Source organism: Solanum lycopersicum, chromosome 5 (genome assembly GCF_036512215.1).
Source record: "Solanum lycopersicum chromosome 5, SLM_r2.1".
Classification (NCBI taxonomy): Eukaryota; Viridiplantae; Streptophyta; class Magnoliopsida; order Solanales; family Solanaceae; genus Solanum; species Solanum lycopersicum.
In genome coordinates, this window is record NC_090804.1 from 55,144,362 (window position 1) to 55,166,573 (window position 22,212).

At 35.4% G+C, this 22,212-nt stretch overlaps 1 pseudogene; it reads right to left on the reverse strand.

The window, feature by feature from the left end:
* LOC138348900 (uncharacterized) overlaps positions 1 to 19,721 on the reverse strand; it is a 30,920-nt pseudogene extending 11,199 nt beyond the window's left edge.
* Between the last annotated feature and the right edge of the window lie 2,491 nt (positions 19,722 to 22,212).

The following is a 22,212-nucleotide window of genomic DNA, read 5'->3' on the forward strand; positions in this document are numbered from 1 at the left end:
CACAATAAATTATACAACTTCAGATGTACATTATGTTCATCCCACAAATATTCAAAATGAGATGATATAGAGTATACTAAAAACAATATAATAGTTAATGAATTCTAAAACTTTTAAATAACAAAAAAAATGAGAGAAACAGTTTCATTTCAGTGTAAACGAATGGAGGAACTTCCTCCCTAACCAATGACAAAAGCATAAATACATTCTGTTTTTGTTGTATATAAGATGAACAATTACATCCATCAACAGTATACATTAGAATAACTAAGTGTATGTATTAACATACAATGATTGTGATGAACGATATTGTTGGGTTTAGGATCTTTTTTTCCTTCCCATGTGGATAATTTCAGAGGAACTTTCACATATAGCCACTCAAAATTAGCATATTTACTCTCCATACCTATAATTTGATAATTACAATTTGTAACGACATGTTATAGAGGAGAGAGCGACCGAGAGCGAGAGCGAGAGGAGAGAGGCACGAGAGAGAGGGCAAAGAGTGGGAGAGAGGTGAATCGTATATGCATATAAGTTAGATAATTGTATATTATACATATGTATTTGCATATATGACAAGAGAGATTGGTAAAGGGGGAGAGAGGCTAGAAAGAGTGGGAGAGAAGTGAATTGTAGATATATATTTGTTAGATAATTGTATATTATACATAGGCATTTGTATATATCGCAAGCGAGATTCGGAGAGGGAGGGGAGAGGCGAATGAGATTGGGAGAGGGAGGAGAGTGGACACAGGGTAGGAGAGAGGTAAATTTTATATGTATATCGGTTAGACAATTGTACATTATACATTATACATATGTATTTTTATATTCTGGCGAATTATACATATACACGTGTCACTAATTATATAAACTCGAAGTCAGCCCACATAATTAATGTATTATGTTAGACACGAGTGGTAATTACATCAAACTATAACTATGATGAGTAATTAAATAGTAGAAGTTTACTTAACCGTGTAATTTTTCCCCAAATAAAAGTATTATTATGACCAACCTACTTTAGATCACAACCCCATTATTATGTGGCACATATAAGGCTTATTTGGTCTTATTTTCAAAAATACGAGAGAGAGAAATCAAGAGAGATTCATTTTAGAGTTTGAGAGAAAAAGAAAAAAATTGCGTTTTTGCTTTTGAAAATTTTCTGCTCAGGCAGTCTACTTCAGATAGAGTATGCTGCTTCATTAATTGTTGGATCGTGCCCCAATTTGAACTTGAGTTCTCAGCATCGATTCTTGCAATTCAATGGTGTAGATCGAATATGCAGGTCTGTAGCTTCTAATTTTTGAGCGTGAACAATAGCTCGTTTTTGAGTGAAATCACATCGAAGGGTTTTCAACGTAAATCTCTGTATCTTGTGTGATTGTCTTATTCTTATCTTGTTGTTTTTGTTTAGTTGATATACTTGTTGTCCATTCTTCATATTGCTTGATTGGTTTGACTTCTCTTAGTTCAAATTGAAAGGGAAAATTTAGACTTGGGAGCCCCTAACCCACCCGACTACCAGCCCCCCACCCACACTACCATCCCCTACCCATCCCCCTACCTTAAAAATATTTAAGTTTTTATCTTTTAAAAAATATTTTTGACTCATTTTTTTCACCCCTACCCTTGACCCCCCCCCCCCCCCCCCAATCTAATTTTTTTTTGAAGTTTATTTTTTTAAAAATATTTTCAACTTCAAAATTTTATTTTTTCACCCCTCCCCACCCACCCCCTCAACTTCAAATTTTAATTTTTTCACCTCTTCCCTCAAAGCCCCCCACTCCTCCCCCTAAAAAAAATTTAAGTTTATTTTTAAAAAAGTATTTTAAACTTCAAAATATCATTTTCTTTACCCATACCCTCGACCCACCCCACTAGCTTCCTACCTGCCCCCCCCCCCCCCCCCCCAAAAAAAAAGAAAAAAGAAAAAAAAAGAAAAAAAGATTAATATTATCTTTTTAATTCAACATTTTAATTTTTTCATACCTACCCTCAAATTCTTCTTGTTTTCTAAGAAAACATTTTCCTACCTACTATACACACCCTTAATATTGATATTAAAATGCAATAGACTCAAAGAAAACTAATAGCTACAATGAGTTTTTTAGCCGTCGTCCCTTCAGAATTTGAAATGGCTTAATCTCATATTTCTTTCTAGCTCTGAAATTACACCTCTTAAGGTACTAATATGACATCTGTTTAACAAAATATTCTTATTTCTAGAGTAGTAGTAACTTATTCGGGAAAATGGACAAATTATAAGGGACGAGGAAATAAGACTATGAAATCACAATTGCCATGATCTTTGTCACTAGAAGTAGAACAGTAATAAACTGTGTACTCATATTCAAAATATTTTAGAAGGAAAAGGATAATATTGCGGTCGCTCCTAACCCATCTTCTATTAGAACATTTCTTGTCTTAGCTGAGGAGTTTGCTAGAACCATTTAGGCTTAGGAATCAATAGAGAACTCTATTTTTATTTATGTTGATGAGTTAAGTAAAGCATGTCATGTATCTTCCTTAAATAAATGATTGATTAATTTTGGTGCTGCAATCCACTTGACAGGTAATTCAAGTATCTTTTTCAGCTTTCCTTCCCACACATTACCCTCTTAATTTTGTGATCATAGCTGATGGATTAGTTTAATGCTACGGGATTTGGATAATTTATCAGCATCTTCTATTAGCCTGTCATTTGTATTATGTCTACCCAATTTTGTCTTTAATTTGACTTTTGTGTGACTTAACGAAGCTCTGAGTTATTTCATCTCCATCTTTCCTGATCATTGCTTGTTTCGAGACCTTGTGAAGAAGAAAATTATTGGTAAAGGAAATGTAAGATATCTATATCCTTGATTAATAGGTGCCTTAGTTTGTTATCTGCTCCAGTGTCATGTCCTCACACATTGTCTCTTGGGCCATTCTTCTTTTACCTACTTTGAAGAAGCTCTATCCTTAGTTCCAGAGTGTTTCTTCATTGAAGAGTGAATCTTGTTAGTCAGTGAAACATCATCATAACTCGTTAGGTGCCAGAGTTAATAAACTAGAAAAGTTTATTTTTAAGTTAGTTCATTCTGATGTATGGGGATCATGTCCAGTTGTATCCACTAAAATTAAAGTATTTTGTTATTTTTATGGATGATTTTTCAAGTGACTTGGGTTTATTTTATGAAAATTGTTCTGAAATATTCTCTCACTTTTATTTCCTTTGTGCTGAAAGTTGAACCCAACTTCATACTACTGTATACACAATAAGAAGTGATAATGCTAAAGACTATGTGTCTGAATCATTTCAGTCTTACATGAGACAACATGAAATTCTTCACCAGACATCTTGTATTGATATACCTTTAAAAAATGGAGTTGCTGAAAGAAAGAACTGACATCTACTTCAGACAACATGGACATTGATAATTCTTATGAAAACCCCTAAATAATTTTGGACAAATGCAGTTTCCATGACTTCTTTCTTGATTAACTGTATGCCATATAAACTGGGTATAATCCGTCAAATGATTCCTCTTACTAATATTATTCTTGTTGTTACGGCACCACTGACTGCCTAAATACTACTGTTACTTATCTCAGTTGTCTAATATTGTTGAACCTAACATCTATGCATAAGCTGTTAAAGATTTTATGTGGGTAGATGTCATGCCCCGAGCCTACACCCTGGAAGAGCCTGAGACTCGAGAGGTTGCTGGCCCCAAGTGAACTCTTGGTCTTATTTACTAACTCAGCGGAAGACTTAAAACTTTAAGAAAAGATTTCAAATTCTAAATAACTCTATTGTCTCAAACTAAACTCAAAATATTTTAAAAGAAACATTTAATTTAGCCAAAGTGACAACTCAAATATGTACATCAGTCAATAACAAGATAATGACAAATGAAGTAACTAACTTACTATCTATGCAGCCTCTGATAATTGAGATGGATTTCGGGACAATACCAACAACATCATAATGAACTAGAATATTGAAAGCAATAAAAGGGATCCTCCAAAAAGCAAGGAGGTTCACCACCAGACTCTGAGTGTTCAACCTGATCAACGATGAGCTGGATGCCTATCCTTGCTACGCTTGCATCATGAGACGATGAAGGAAAATTGTCATCAATACATTAAATGTATGATTATGAGAATTGGAATGCTAATATAACTTAAGATTGAAAAGGATATGAAAGAGATACTTGCCTTAGCTTCACTCAACTCAACATAACTGAACTGATTTTAATAGAAAGCAGTGTAAATAAATGTAAAGAAAAGCTTTAAAACATGATTTTCAACTCTGTATATTTAGAAATACAATAATAACTTTATATGTTAAGCAAAGATATAATATCAACTCTATTTGTATATGAAAATACTAATATTTCAGATGTATATAAAATACAAAATACTGTTGTGTGAGTTTTCTAACCGATATCGTGATGATACAACATTTTGTCTCACGCTGCCAGGGTCATTCTATACCTTTCCATGATTATAGAACCTGAACTACTAAGTGGACACACTAGTCTATGCTTAGAAGCACAAAAAAATCATCTAAAAAGTATGATCCTTTTCTACTTATGGTGGCTACATGGTTCATGGGTCGGAGTTTTCTGAACTCTCCCCAATATCGGTGCGCAATAATACTCCCAAAATATATTAGCTCTTTATGTTAAAAACATAAATTATTTCAGTGGTTTGAGATAATTGCTCAAAACTTAATTAGCTCAAAAGCTATGTTGAAAATCTCAGTTTCCTCTAATACTTAATTATGAAACCATTTACTCTTTAATTGAAAAACTATCTCAAAGGTTCTTTACTGAAAAACTAGCTCAAAAGCCCTTTATTGAAAAAACTAGCTCAAAGCTCTGTACTGAAAAACTAGCTCAAAGACTCTTCACAAAAAAATTGGCCCAAAGGCTCTTTTGTAAATCAAAGTTTCATTTCTTTCTTAAATGTGAAAAAATTTACTCTTAGGGAACACATAGTCCCGATATACTCTTTTTGAAGAAATAAACTTCAAACTTTACTCTTTACTCAACTCAAAACTCAAGTCTTAAAACAAAGTTGAAACATTTGTAAAATTCTTTAATTCTTTTTGGAAAACTTTATGAACTTATCTTGACTTGACTCTTAACTTTCATTGAATTGATTTATGGATTCAAGGATTGTGATTTGTGATAGGAAATATCTCATGATGTTAGATAGCTAAACATGATCAACAAATCAGTGCACGGAAACTAGTCCACGATGCGGAGGTGTATTTAAATTTTGATCGCGAAAATAATATTTGAAGTAGTACGGTCCATGACCGCTCCGCCAAGTGAAGAGAATTTTTATGAAATTATGGGACAAGTCCATGACTCGACTAGGGCACTAGATTTGCTCGACTTTTTCCCTCTTCGTTTTTCAGTCCCAATTTACCTAAACTCGACTATTCTTCTCAATTTTTCTTTAGATTTAGATACTCATCATATGTACCCATGAAGCTATCTCGAAACATCTCTAAAACTCGACGTAAAGATCTCAAAAACTTCTTAATTCATCCCAATTCAAGAACAAAAAACAGATTCAAGAACACCATTCAAGATTCATCATATTTTAACTTTCTAGAACGAACTTCTCTAAAATAAACGTGATTGGCATTACACTGAACGAACCCAAAGCTATGAAAGACTCACATACCTTGTAGTAATTACCTCTTGATGAAATCCACGAGCGTATTTTGCAAAACTTGACGATTCCTTGCTCCTTCTCCTCTTCTTTTCTCTTCTCTCAAAACCCTAACTTGTTTCTCAAAAGCGTAAAATGAATCCAATATGTGTAGACCCCACTTAATTATCAAAAATGAAATTAATTAATTGGGTGGTTAAAATACCATAATACCCTTCTAAAATTTGGATTGGACCTTCCTTATCGAAGAAATCCAACTTCCAATGGGCATATCTTACTCATACGCACTCAGAATGGTGCAAACTCAGCGACATTGGAAAAGTTATTCCTAGATCTTTGTTACGATATGTGGAAATACACCTAAGTCATCCCGATTTAGGAGTTATGGTTGTTTGAAGTTGACCAAAATATCCAACTTAACATACTTGGCAAATTTTCCAGATTTTATATTCTTTCCAAAAATAACTATTTCCAATTTTTAATTTCTTTCTAGTTCTTTCTATTTATGCGTGTTAGAATAAGCAAGAAAAGATGAGATATCTTCTCTTAAAAGTAAAAACACCTAGCACCACTACCTGAAGGCAAGAATTCAATTGCTGCAAGTGGATATATAATCTCAAGTACAAATCTATTAATGAAGTAGATGTTGGGTTTTGGGTCTTTTTCCCTTTCTATGTGGATAAATAAAAATTTAAGATTTTGGGTCTTCCTTCCTTTCCTTTGTGGATAAATTTAGCCCAATATTATGGTGCATATATAAGACTTTCTTTTAGGTCTTATTTGAGAGAATAACAAGAGATAGAAAGCATCCATATATAGAGAAAACTGAAAAAGTGCAAATTTTCGCTTAAGCCTTAATAGACAATTTCAAATCGCGATTCCTACTTTGTTTCTTATCCAATTGAGTTGATTTGATCCAATACTATCAACCAAAACAACACTGCAGAAGACCTTTATGATAAATGATCTAGGAGAACTAAGGTATTTCTTAGGTATTAAATTTGCAAAATCTCAACAAGATATTGTTATGTACCTAAGGAAGTATGCTCTTGAGCTTATATAAAAGCTGGGCTTAGTGTAGAGCACCTACTCTTATGAATAGTGCCAGAGGGAGATTCAAGATTTGGATATTCCAGGCGCAACATCGTCAAAATAAGATAAACAAGTGGATTTGTTTAATTTTGGGCTTCGATTCGGGTTATATATCTTTTCAATTTATATAGGATAATCGATCGACTATGTAAATTTTTTTAGCAATATTTTCTTCTAGATATTTTGAAATTAAATATTCTTTAGCATTTCATTTTTTTCTAACATGATTAAGGCCTTGTTTAATAAAATGTTGAGAAAAAACTGATTTTTCACATTAAAATTTTGAACATGTATAAATCATCTAATATTATTATCTCAGTATATTCGTACTTGATCTTAGGTGTTGTTACAGATATATACTTATGAAAAATATCAAGAATTATAGCTTCAACCCAATCGTCTATACTTGACACGAATAATATTAAACGATGAAAATAACTTTTAAACTTTAAAGTAAATATATGCTTACTAATATTTATGAAATTTTTAAAAATTTGATACTCACTAATATAAAATAATAGTTAATTAATTCAAAAAAAGGAAATAATTTGGGTTAATAAAGAATAGTAATTAAGAGAAGATAAAAAATGAAAAAGAAGCGAGTGAAAGCAAGCTTAAAAACTTTTTCTAAAAAAGAGTCAGAAAATAATGTCGATCAATTTCAAAATCGTGTGTCATGTGATGACCTTTACCAATCACATCATTCACCATTCTTATTCAAATGACTGCTAAGTTAGTGTATCACGAAAGAACTAAACACATAGAAATAAATTGTACCTCACTTCATCAGGGAAAGATTCAACAAGATATCTCATAAATACACAATACATATCTACATGCTAATGTCTTAATAAAAAAAAGTCTCATTTGAAAGATGGTTGATCAGCCCTCCTAGAACAGGTTACCACTGGTTCATTTTGTGACATTTGAACAATCCTCTTCCTTATAGCTATATAGTATCAGTATAGCTTCTAGGAAGAGGTACAATTTTTGTTAGTCTCTTTCTTTATTTTATAATGAGAGACTCTCCCTTATTTATGATTTCCTTGTATCTTCGTATTGAGAGAAGTCCTCTCTTCTAGGTGCGTAGTTCTAGGCTTCCTTTTCTATTATTGGGGATAAGTGGACAAGCCTTAGTAGGCGAAGTAACCTTATGAACCACCATAAGATTAAAGGTTAGGTTCTCGCCCCCTGCTTGTAATTTTTGTTTATTTATATATGTTAGGCCTGAGGGTGTTGCTAAGTCCCTGACCCCTTTAAGGCACAATTAAAATAACAAGGTTCGGCATGTCTACTTGATATCCAAACATGGAATTGCTGATTACTTTGCAGTACTAAGTTTGAGGGGGAGTGTTGAGGATATGAAAGAATCTAGCAGGTTCTTTTGTGAATACAACTTTAGTTACAAATTTAGTTAGGAAGTTAAATTAGTCTGTTGATTGTAAAAAGTATATAAAGACAAATAAGTACACATTAAAAATAACACATCGAACATTCGGTTACTGTTCAGTTGATTCTTGATGAATATATAATTCAACAGGGTCAATATCCTGTCATCACCGTTTCTTTTTTCAACTTCATGTCACTATGTTTGTGTGGTTTCAATTTAAAGCAAAAAGCGGCAGGCCAACAATTGTTTGTGTTGCTAGGTTCATTTAGACCTCTCTGTAATATTTGCTCATTCATATCTGTACATCTCATTTCAATTTATTGAAATTGTGATACAAACTGTAAGTAGAAAGTGCTATGATAGATATTGCAACAAGTTGGTTGAAGAGTTCACTCATTGGGAAGAATATGTGGAACACGGAAGATCTGCTTTGAAGGACCTTTCCAATAAGGAATTTACTTACATCGACAGAATTCGTCTAAAATTTTGGCAACAATTACTCTACTATTTTGAGTTTAACCTTTTCCTAATTATTTGTTTACCTAATTCATGTTATCTTTCGCTGATTAATCGCCTTTTATCTGCTATTAAGGAGTTCCTATCAGGTCAACATCACGGAATCAACAAAATTCCAATGATCTTGAAATGACTCACAAATGGTAACTAAGACAAAGTATGAAAGACTTTACTTCAGGACTGGTCAATTTTATCATCTTCCTTTTGTTTCTTTAATATATCGATTTCTTTTATGACAGATGGCCTCAAGAATTTTATAGAGCAAATGAACTTATCAAAAACTAAATCTTGTGTTTGTTTTTATCACAGTGATCAATAAGTTGCATACTCTTCTTTTTTATATTTTAGAATTATTAGGTAACATCTCCCACTATCCTTAATGAATTCACTATTTTTGTTTCATTACATCTCTATATATTTGAATGTCCATTTTTCTTTGTCTACCTAGAGATAATATTTACTTCACTACATAAACAATTTTAGAAATTACTGTGAAATAAACTTAATCTAACCCCTATATGATGATGAAATCAAAACTAACAAGAACACATCAATCATTCTTGTATAATGATTAGGCTAGACAATTATGTCTATCCTAATTGTGAATCCTCTCCCTGAAGCTCAGGTGTAAGGTGAATACACATTCTTTAAAGTTTTATTCATTACAAAAAGTAAAATACAATATGATATATTATGAAATATATAATACATAACAACCATCCGATCCGAACAAAGCATAGGCGATTCTTCCCATTTGTCCTAACCTTGGTGGAAAGTGTTACTCGGTACATGTTGTTGGTGAGAGGTGATAAATATTCCATGGAGTTAATCAAGGTAAGTGAAAGCTGTCTCGAATACTATGTCATCAAAAATAAATAATAAGAGAAGTTCTTCCATTCGATTACATGGTATCAGAGCAAAAGCAAATCCTATATCCTCGAGTCGACTTCAATAGGCTGTTTCTTTGTTAGTAATTGCTAAAGGGTACACTTAGTCTTTCATAGAAAATTTCTATGGTCTCTATTGGTTCTATTTTTGATAGTTTTTTTCAATTTATCCCTGATATTGCAACTTCAAGTTTCATATACAGATAGAACAAATTGGATTATTTCGGTTGGATCTTTTTCCTTCCATATTGATTCTCTATTTGGTTCCCTATTCTTGATTTTGTCTTGTCTGATTCATTGGATAACTTTTTACACTTAGAGTTAACGGGTAATTTTTGAAAAGTTTTCTAGGGTCAAACTTCTTTGAATTCATTTTTCTTACTTATTTGGTTTGATCTTTACTAATTTGGTTTGGGTGTTCGTTTGACTTTATTTAGGGTATCTTTGTTGCTGCAAATTTTCTTTCTTATTTAGTTCTGAAATTTTTTAGAGTATCAAGATTTATTGATCCAATATATTTTGGTTCAGCGAATACTGATACTTAAAAAAATATAAGAGAAAATGCACAAGTACCCCCTTAATCTATGTCCGAAATTTCAGAGACACACTTATACTATACTGAGGTCCTATTACCCCCATGAACTTATTTTATAAGTAATTTTCTACCCCTTTTAAACCTACGTGGCACTATTTTGAAAAAAAAAGTCAACCAGCAGTGGGCCCATTAGATATTGCCACGTATGCTGAAAAGAGGTAACAAATTATTAATAAATATGTTCAGGGGGGTAATAGGACCTTAGTATAGTATAAGTGTGTCTTTGAGATTTTGAGCATATGTTGAGGGGGTACTTGTGTATTATCCCAATATATAATTACAAACAAGGGAGGAGTTATGGTTTTGGAAGATGAGTTTGTGAGATTACCGAGAATTGGTTAAGAATTTGAAGAAAACATGTATTATCTCCTCTTTGAATCATGATCATAGGGGAAACATATAATCGAGAAAATGATACGCATGATTAAGCTAACATAGTAAAATTGTTTAGAAAGGATCGTAAATCATGAGCATGGTGAATGAATCTTAAGATCATAAATAATGCTTGATAAAGCAATTGTAAGTAACTTAGTTTATTATGTGAGGTATTAGCTTTGACCGACATAGACCGTGCGAGCTATTACATGGAATCCAATGTAAATCCCACATCGAGAAGGGAGAGTACATATGCTAAGGTAGAACTATGTTTATAACATGTGCTATATGTGGATCCACTAGCTAGGCCATTGAAGGCAAATATGCTGGGGCATGTATTTTGAAAGTAGAGGTTGCTACTAGAGACTATTCTATTTGAGTCTCCACCTCAAAGTTCTTTCGGTGCTAAGTTAAATGCCAACGAAATAGTCATTTTCATAAAGTCATCATCATACATGGAAAATCATAAATCAAATGCTGATCCAAGCTTAAACATTATAGAGTAGATCATTAAATTTTGAATCAAGTCTAAGTGAGTAAACCTTTCACCAAGCCATGATCCCTTAATATGTGAGTAAGTTCTTCACGATTTCATTGATACTCATCCATGACCAATCTCGATAATATAATCTTTTGTTTCATAAATCATGCCTTCATAAAATATATTCATACGTTAAACTTCTACATAAATTCATGTAAATCAAGATTTATAGTCTAAATCATGATCAATGAACTAGAGAAGACTTGAACTTGAAGAATCCTAACTTATTCTTCCTTGATCTAGAGAGAGGATTTTGGAGAGCACCTTGGATAAGTTTTTTTATTTTTTTGAGGAATGAAGAGAATGCTTATAACTTAGGGGTAAAATGAATCATAGGTCCCTTTTTATAGGCAAAACGATGTTGTATAGGAATTATAAGTATAAAAAAATACCAAGATACACTTTAAAATAATTATTAGGTTGGTCATATGACTTCGACCCTGGTCAGTCATAGGACCAACTACTGAAGCCAATATCTTAGGTCATTCCTATGGCTTGTCATTTATTTGTCACGACCTAAAGTATACTCTAGATGTGAAGTGACATACAAAACCCCGAGAGGCCCTATATAAGCCAATTAACATACATCATATAAGATTATAGAAAATCAAGAGATTTTAAAAGACATTTTCAACATATAAATCTTTATAGAGAAAAATGAAAGTCTAAAAATCGTCTACAAGCCATCTAGTATATAAGAAGATGATCGGGGTGTATCCCATACATCAAGTTATAAAACTGAAAGTAAAGACAAAATGAAGTAAAGGCTTGGTTTTCGGAACATGAAGATTCACCAATCTTCAATCTTCTACTGATAGATCCTTAGCCACAAAAGAAATCATACTAAAAGGGACATTTCTGTGATTTGCAAAGACCAAGTCAAAACATAAATAAGAGGATATAAAACATAATCGTTATCACGACCAATGCAAGTAAAATAATTTTTGCACACTTGTGAGATAATTTGGCCGCCTTTGTTCATTATTATGGAAATTAGTCTTAATCGACATAGAGACTATGTGAGATTTAACATGGAACCCGGTGTCTCACACACCAAAAATGGTTGTCCTACTTGCCAAGGTAAAACCATGAATCTGAGCTAAAGTTGATCTAATTTCTATCTCGACAATCATCCTATGGGGCACATAGGTAAGGGATAAGGAGATTGTTATAAGAAATTTTGCCTCAACTCGGGAGAGCTTCCATCTCAATATCCTCTCGGTGCTAAGCATAAATCCCACGGAGTAGTTATTAATATTAACTTGTCTTATCTTTAAAATCATTTAAGGATATACATAGTCGCCACTTGTCTTATCATAAGATAGCTCCTTATAACATGCTTGAGAAAATCCTTCACCGTCCATGATATTTTCATAATAGATTTTAAGGACCATAATCATTCACTTTATGCTATAGATTCCCCTAATACCAATGGAAATAGTTTTAAGATCGTCACTACTAAAAAAATGCCAAAAAAAACAACGATAAAAAACGACGAATCGTGTCACTTTTTGGCCAAAATTCATGGAAAAGCGACCTAGTCACTTTCGTCACGTTTTAGCTCGACGCTTTTCAGAAAGTGACAGATTGTGTTGCTTTTTGAATATTTTTAATAGAAAAGCGATGGACTTCGTCGCTTTATTCAGTTTTCATTTTTATAATTTCCAAAAGGCGACATAGTTCGTCGCTTTTTTAGATTTTTTTTTGAAAATCCCAGAAAAGCTACAGACAACAGGACCCTGTCTTCGTCGCTTTTCTGAAATTTATGTTTTTGGAAAATCTAAAAAAGCGACGGACAAAATCACGTTGTCAGCAATTCTTTTGATAGCAGAAACTGTCAATTTGACGGTTTCTACTGCCCATTTGCAAATTCCATTCAATTTAATTCTACACTATTCATCCCAATCAAACACACAATTATAAACAATTTACACAAAACATAAAACAACAAACTTAAAATAATATAAAAAAAGTACCTAAATCACATTGCAAAGACTTATAAAGTCTTTCAAAATTCGTTTCAAAATTCTGAAAAGTTCATAAATGTCTAGAGATCTAAACTAGGGAGTAAGATCTACACAGTAATCCTCAACACTGTCGTCGTCGGTATCCTCAGGAGCCGAAGTAGTAGGTCAACTAGTGAGGTTCATCACTTTTTTATTTGATTTGCTAAATTGTCTCACTCATGCTTTGTTGTTCAGCTATTCTTCTTCACTCTGAGTCTGCTACTTCTGATGTATGTTGTGTTATTTGATACGACATAAAAACAATTTGAACATCGTCAAGTGCATCGGCTTGATGTGACAATCCAATACCTTCTAAGATTGACTGCAGTCGTCTTACATCGTTTCGAGAGCCTATACCATAGACTCTACCATTATGTGTCCCCTTACCACTTTCTCTTTCCAAATATGGCTAGACAGTTCAAGTGTTATTTCAACCAAACTATCTAGATTCTTGGTGACGTACTGATGAAGCTTATTGTGCATATTAAATATAAATATTGACATCAATATTTATACATATCATAAATATATTCACTCTTAATATATATTATTCATATTAAAATAACTTATAAAAGTTCGTCCGACCCTTTCCTCCATTCACACATTCAAATCTGTTTCATTTCTTTATCCTGATGTGAGTCTTCTTGAAAACTTTCAGACCCGTGGGAGTGCGTCCCAATTCTTTTTCCTGTATACAAAATCTGAAATTTATAACAATATATATGACTAACTAATTATTTATTTAAAAGTTTGAATTATAAGTTACCATCTCTCTTGCTATTGTTTCAATACTCTTTGCACCTCCGGTGTGCAACGAACCACTCTTAAGATTGCATCTAGCATTTTTGGCTTGTTTTGAAATTGTCTTAAACTTGTCTGTGTTCCCATACAAACCTAATTAATCAAAAACATGTGGCAGTATCCAATCCGGATTTTTCACCACTATCCCAAACTTTCTTTATCCAGCTAGACAGTCTGGCGGATGCCATCCACTCGTATGTTGTTGTAATGAACATATTGTACCTCGTCTCCCAAGTACACATAGTCTGAAAAAATTTAATAATATTAATTATATCATACTAAATAAGTGAAGTATTCTAAACTTCACTAAATAATATTTACCTTAAATTCATTAAAAATCGTCTAGCGTATACTATTTGGAAACTCTTTCTGAGAGTGATAAGTCTGTGGATAAAGTCTTCTAACACAGTCTTTTAAAGCCTGGATAGCATCCTTTGCAAGATGCCACCTGCAAAACACAATCAATAGTTTAGTTCATTAATAATATATTAAAGTATAAGAAATATATAAAATAAACTAACAAATAGATAACAAAACAAACTTATGATGATCCATCCGGCTCAATCATGACTCTACAAAGTCTGTCCTTCTAACTAGGAGCTAGAGCATGCATCTCATCATCTGGTTTAGCACTACGTGTAGCTGTAGATGAAGGTGATACATCATAATGCACAAAACATTGATTCAATGGAGGCTTACCAGCCATAAAATCTAACTGCTAACTTCTAGAATCTCCAATCCTCATGGTAGATAACTTAAGAGATTTACCTGTGGTAGATGGAGTACCTGCCGATAAGGATTGTGCTCGATGAATATCCAGTAAAGATAATTCTCGTAGCATTGAGGAGGCAATAGATGTGAATTAGAGGAACCACCCACTAATAGATGGTAATTAGAATAATATTGTTGTGGATCTGTCGTGCCAAACGAAAAAATAAATATATGAGTATCATGGCTGATTGTCTCTGCCGATAAGAAGAAATAGATCCTGCAATATCCTCATTAGACTTATACTTATTCTTTTTAGCTTGTTTAGTCTGGCTAACTTTAGTACGCTCGCGATGTCTATCACCGTCATCGCCTGATAACATTTATATGTAAATTTACATGTATAATATATCTAAATACCATAAATTAAATAAAATTAGCAAAATACAGTAAGTTACATATATACTAGCTAGCTTTAACTCTATACTATTTTTTCTCGCTTGTTTCAATTCCATCATTCTCCCATTCTTCCTTCTCAATCGTTTCATTTTCATTATCGTCCCATTCTTCGTCATCAAATAATTCATTTTCCTCATTCTCATATATTTCTTCCTCAAGATTTTGTATCTCATCATCATATACTTCTTCTAATATGTGTTGAAGATGTTGTAGTGTGGTTTCCAATTCAACATCAACTTGTTGTTGAACAATTCCAACATCATTTTATACACCACATTTAAAACATTGTCAATTTCAATTATCCCCATACAATTACTTTTTATAACAACCTGATATGCTCAAATTACACCTCCCTTAAGAAGTTTAAGATGTCGTTATCAAGTAGAGAACCCAACTAGTAAGTTGGGGTCGATCCCACGAGGAAAATAGTTTAGATTTAACTTTAATGTACAATTATATCTATTTAGTCAAGGTTTATTTGAAAACAATTAATTAGTTTTGTGTGTGGGGGGGGGGGGGGGGTTGTGAAACAAGTTATTTTAACACTTCTAAATTAACAAGCAAGCAAAAGTAACAATTGAGTTTTTATCAAGTTGTGAGACTAACTAGGGTATATGTGTTCCCATAGGTTCATAATGTCGTATTCCCAACAATATCAATTTTTCCCTAGTGTTTTGCATGCAAAGTGATAAATTATGTTATCTCTAAATATTTGGTCCAACATCTAAAGAATTGCACCTCGTCCTTGGTCCTGCTACGTGTGTATAATTTACAAAACCTTATCTTTACTTCATATTAGACATCATAATCGATGTATGACTTAGTTATTACATTGCACCAATCGACTAGCCTATTAGATAGTATCCCACTAAATCTATGTCGATAATTCTTTGCCTATTAATACCTCCTTGTTGCGGCAAGTAAGACGAGCTCTAACGTTGGTCACCGTTAAAAAGACTTCTAATCGAAAGAATTATCAATAAATGCAAGAACCTATTTAAGAATTACTTATTTATTAGGTTTACTTTGTGGTTCCCACAACGCTAGTTGTGGATTTAGTTACCCATGCAAGAAAGATCACAATTGATAATTTTTAAGGAAGAAATCATGAACATACTTCAACAATAAGAATAAACCCAGGAAATCAACTTGAAATTGCAAGATTAATCTTCAAACCAAATCCGAAAATTGATTTATTGCCTAAGTTTGCAAAAACCAATCTCCAAATAAAACAAGAACAATACTAACAATATCTAACGCCAAAAATGAGGTTTTAATCTCTATTTATAGAAAACGTTGTCCTAAATTAAAAGAAATTGAAATAAGGAAAGTTTGTCCAAAAACGCGGCATTGATCAACAACCCCTACTGACGACGGTCCGTCGACTACCTTCGTCAATCAAGACTTAGAATATTTTTCTCTTCTTTAGATAGCATCTTCTTTTAATAAATTAAGGGACCAACAGCACGGTGTGTCGATGCACCTATTGTCCGTCGATGCCCTCCGTCGCTCCATCCTTAGAATTTCTTCAACTTCGGGTACTATAACTATCTGTGATCAAATCAACGGTCAGCCAGTATGGTCTGTCGATCAATCAATGAACCATCGATACCTTCCATAGTTCTAAACTTGGTCAGATTTTCTCGAGTTTCTCCATCAGCCTGAAGTGCAATCGATGGCCACCACCTACAGACCGTTGGTTGAACGACGGGCCGTCGATGGCCTCCGTAGGTTGTTTTTCTGCACTATTTTCCAGCTGCCTTCTACATTTTTATGCTGGAAATCTTTCCTGCAAAACAAACATAAAAACATGTTAAAACTACTACAAAAAGCACCGTGAAATCACGGTACATCAACACCCTCAACTTAAATTCGTTGTTTGTCCTCAAGCGATGTAATATGACTCAAAACCATATTTGTACAAAAGTATACTCTTTTAAGCTTTCACAATCACATGGCTATTAATCCTGAATCTTTCTTTGATTTAGTACATGCTTACGCTATTAGGTGTAAACAAGCTAACTCGTATGGATCACACCATTGACACAAAATCACCATGCACATACACTTCTACTATTTTGCCTCTCACCAAGGTACCAACTTTTCAACATTGCAACTAGTGCTCTCACTTCAAAAGAAATCCTCATTTTTTACATAGTGATTTTAAGTTTGGGTACAAGGATCTTTATTAAACATTCATGCTCGAAAACAAGTTCATACATAGCTAGTACTCATCGCCATAAGTTTGCCCTTATTTTCTCTGCTTAGGTTCACCGCACTAGACTCTAGGATCACAATAAGACTTTCTTGGCTTGTAACCGTAGGCTCTGGGTCAGGTGTGGTACATTTAGATATATTTTTAGTGACTTTTGCCCTCATTTTCACTTCTACTAAGCTTCCTACCTCTTTTCATTGCCTTTTACGCCCTACTTTTCTTTGCTTCACTTTTTTTTAGATATGACTCATATTTATTTTTTAACTTTTTCAAACTCTTTTCTTTCTTTTACTTTACTTTTATTTTCACTTTCATTCACATTGATAATTTCACCGAGTCACATCTTTCACTCACTTTCTCTTTTCTTTTCAGCATTTAACTTCTCTCATACCCATTTTTGGGTTCTCACTCATAATAGTCACCCTCAACTCCTGACTTTTCCACGAGTTAAGGTACACAATACCCGAGGTTGCTTCAGGTCCATGAAGAGGTCATTTTCTGCATTAGCCACCCTCAGCTTAGGCTTTTGGCCTAAATTGAAGTGGACATGTCCAAGGAGGGACCGGGGCCAAAACATTAAACCATGGAAAGGTGAGTTGGTGAGAAAAAATAGGTCTGTTAGGCTCAACAGATTTGGATCAAAAGGAACAAATCATTCGTTTGGTTAACTTCATTTTATGCTAGATGTTTGCTTATTTGAACAAGGACTATGATCCTTTCCTAGTCTTCTAACACAGAATCTCTTCGCATGACTAACCGGGCAAGTTGTAGATAAGTACCAACTATTGAACACTCCAAACCCCTCACACTACCTTGACACCTCATTACACTATCAGATTGTTAGATTTCCCAATTTAGGTGTTATTTGAGGTTCATGCAGCGGGTGCTTATCCATGTCATGTTAGAGACAACACATTCAACTCATTTTCACCTATTCATGCAAGCACTTTCTAGGACGAGATATCATGTATTTTTAGCCATCACTATTCATCTTTTTATACTTTTGCACACATAGCGACATGTCGGTTCAACAGAAAAATTAACCACTCTCTTGGGGAAAAAGAACATAGGCAAGAAAACCATAAGAGAGGATTGTGAGTTGGGATACTCAGACTTCACCCTAACACTCACTTTCCATTTACCCCACACCCCCCAAAAAAAAGAGCATGCCATTGTCCCTAATGCATAAAAACATAAGTATAGAGTGGTAGGTGAAGAAAACCTGAGGTGCATAGCGCTGACGATCTCTCAACAATTGTGCGGGTCTGGTTTCCTGAAACCCGCAACATCAGTGCTTGGGTCAATCTCAGTGGTTCCCACATCAATCTACGCACCATAAGTGTTGCTCCTCTCACCGGTCATAGGTATGTAACTAGACGCCCCAACAACCATCTCTCGTGGCCTAATCTGGCGGGCCTCCTCATCTACCAACAAAGCCCTCCTAGATGCATCAAGGTCTGTCCTCTCTTTCTTCCTCTCACGGGAATCATCTCGTGCATCATAGTATGGCTGGAACTGTGCCTCTTGGCACAAGCACGTGGCTCAGACTGCGGCTCGGTAGAAGGCTTGAACAAAGCGTTAAGCACTGTGTCCTATGCGAGCTCGATAGACACACTCTCTGGATCTGTATTCCTCATCTACAAAATGACATATACATCATTATGCAAACTATCAACCGCCTCCTGAAGAGTAGTAAGGTCTATCAAGCGGGATGGGTGAGCTAGCATACAAAGCTCGAAGGCGTCTAGGCGTTGATAGACCGCCTGAATTTTCTACTAAGTCTGCTGAGCCACCCACTTCTTAATCCATTCTTCGGCCTCAACGATGGACTTCTGCATCCATCGCTGCATACGGTGGAGTATGGTAGCCATCTATGCCTCCAACTTCTGTACCCATACTAAAGGAACAGTGCTGCAAATGTTGGTGTGGATTAGGACGAGATGGGGGCCCTGATGGCAGCATGAGTAGAGTCAATCGGGGTGGTGTCAACAGGATCAAATGTAGCTGGATCAGCCCCTTGGGCTACATCCCCTGTTTCCACAAAATTCTCGCTCAATGGTGGCACCTCAATCCTGGGCCCTCTCGTGGCGCTGCTACATTGGCCTTATCTCTGATGAGTCCGATATCGACTGTCCTTGCCAGGTGACGTAGTGTGTCGCAATTCCAAAAGGTACCCCTACCTCCTACAAAGCTGGAAGAGCAAACAAGTAATGCGTAAGTAAAAGAGTTCTTGAAAGCCCTCTTAGGGATCACCGTGATCAGCACCTTATCAAAATCTATCTCTAACCCCGCAACCATGACTTTTACCAACAGCGCCCTATCCCAAGTAAGAACATACTCGTCATTATCGGCGATAGACGATGTCGGACTACCAACCAGAAGAACTTGTCCATGAATGTAAGGGTGGCCTTCTAAATCAACCCTATGGGGTCTAACACCAAGTCTCCCTCTCACCATCAGTCGCTAGATGTTAGGCCAGTCACCTTTTCATAGACTCTCTTTGCTCTGTGGTCCTTTGAATAGCGCCACTTTTGACCGTGTCCCACCTGTGTTCGAATTCTAGAGTAATTGGGGCCAATTGTGTCTTAGTGGTGGGACCATTCAGGAACCGGCAGAGAGAGTCCTCCCAAATATCAACTTGGCACCCCCGACTAGGAAAGAGGTGAGCGGGTCCTGTTTGGTAGGTCTCGCCCACCTATCAATAGAGCCCCTGAGAGTAGACAGATAGGAAGTGTAGAACTCCCTGGCTATCTCCTCGCTATAGGACCCTAAGCTCCACGCCATCGACTCAAAGTTGTGCCAGTTGAATAATCTATGCACCTCAGGGACTGTATGCAAACTTCCCGTAAGAATCCGAAGCTCAACACTTGCCAACCGATTTATAATCCCTTTCTCATTAAACATTCAGGCATATCTATAGACATGATACTGACTATCGATGCACCACCGGTAAGATTCCTCAACAACCGGCGTAGGGACATCTGCTCGGGGTGCAAAGGAAGACTCCGAGCTGGTAGCCTCATCAGAAGACACTTGGTGATTATGGACCTCTAGCTGAGTGTTCCCTTGAGAGACGAAACCTGAGGCAGTGTCCTCATTCGACCCTGAAGAGTGGGCCGACCCTGATGTTGAGGCAGATTCAGAGTCAGATGCTCTTTTAGAACTCGAGGTAGCTTCGAAAGGTGTGCCGGTCAATGTGCACTCCTCATTAGACTTGGAGGAAGTGACTACACTGGTATCTACCTTTCGGGGGTACCCGAGTGACTCGTGTAGCTGGTGTTGTTGTTGTAGCACCTGTGGGAATGTATGTTAGGTCTTGTTCATTATCGGAGTCGTAAATCAGCCGACGGTAGGGGCCACTGACTAGGACTTGACCTTTTGGTAGACCATATCCTTTTTGAGAGACATTAGTACCTTTAGAGTAGTTGTTACATCAATTCAGCATTACTACACACTTGAAACACACATAACTAGAAAAACATAAAAAATAATCAAAGATTTCAGTTCTGCATTTTCATGTCGACGACACTATTGACAGTCCGTCGATCAAATGACGGTCTGTCAATAGGGTTCGTCGGTCGACACTTGGAATTATTTATCTAAGTAAAAAATCAGACCTCTCATATCGAAATGACGGACGAGCATAATGGACCATCGATCAATCGACATACAGTCCACTTCCGTCGTCTAACATGTCGGAAAGAAATGACGCACGTGCGGAACCGTATTCCACTTCCGTTATTTCAGACTTCAACAATGTATGGGTGGTACAATCGATGGACCCCATCAATAGCCCGTTCGATCCATCGACGGCCCGTCGATCCATTGACGGTCCGTCTACGGGGTCTCGTACTGTTAGCCTGAGACATACTTCACGCCTTTTTTGCAAGATTAATTTTATGGACAATTTTGGACCCCCGCAAGTGTAGACAAGAATTATAACACCCAAAAAAACGTATTCATCATTCCTAGAATTTTGGTTTCACATAATTTGTGTTCTAGTTCATCCATACTATGAAACACTAAGTTGAAATTTCTAAAACTACAGAGAAATTCAAATTATAGGCATACTGATTAGCGGTACAACAACATTCTTTCATTTCGAGGGACGTAATACACGAGTTATTAGCATGCAAGATCAATTAACATAGTCACTCAGTCAAGACCTACATTTAAATTTTGGTTAAACAACTATGAATGAGAATTCAAAGTGTAAATTGATGTACCTTCAGTTCGTAGTGGTGTGGTTGTGATATGAACTTTTAACAGTAGCCTATGCGCTCGAGCTTTGATCACCGGTCGAAGAACAACGGGGAAACAAGAGTGTATGGGAAGACAAAATTAGGAGTTTTTAGGGGATTCTGATTTGGGATTGATATGGAAGATGGGAGTATATGATGGTGTGTGAGAAAGGAAAAAAAATAAAGGAATATAAATGATTTTGGAAGAATTTTCTAAAGGAATTGAAGGTAGGAATGAATATAAACCGTTATGTCCTTTAATATTACCGACCGGGTAGGGTCGGGCCACTGGCATTTTAGACCTACGAAACTCTATCAATAGTTTGTAGGTCAGCCGACGGTCCGTCGACTCTGACTATCATTTCCATCTAGACTTAGAAAATTTAAGGGACATACCTGTGATCTACGGACACCATCGACGTTCCGTCGATTGAACGACGACCCGTCAATGGGGTCCGTAGACCTATGCATCGATCATTTTTCTACAGATTTTTTTCATTTTGGTCCCTACACATGTAACACCCGTTAGTCCATTCTTTTTGTGTTTTTCTGGACACTTTTGAGATGCGGACCCTATACTAATCTCTATCCAACACTAGCAGTCAAGTACGAATGAAATAAGAATAAAAACAAAATGAAATACGAAAATACAATTGTTCCTACAAAGAAAATAAAACCTATCGTTAGCTAGAGGATACACCTTGTCT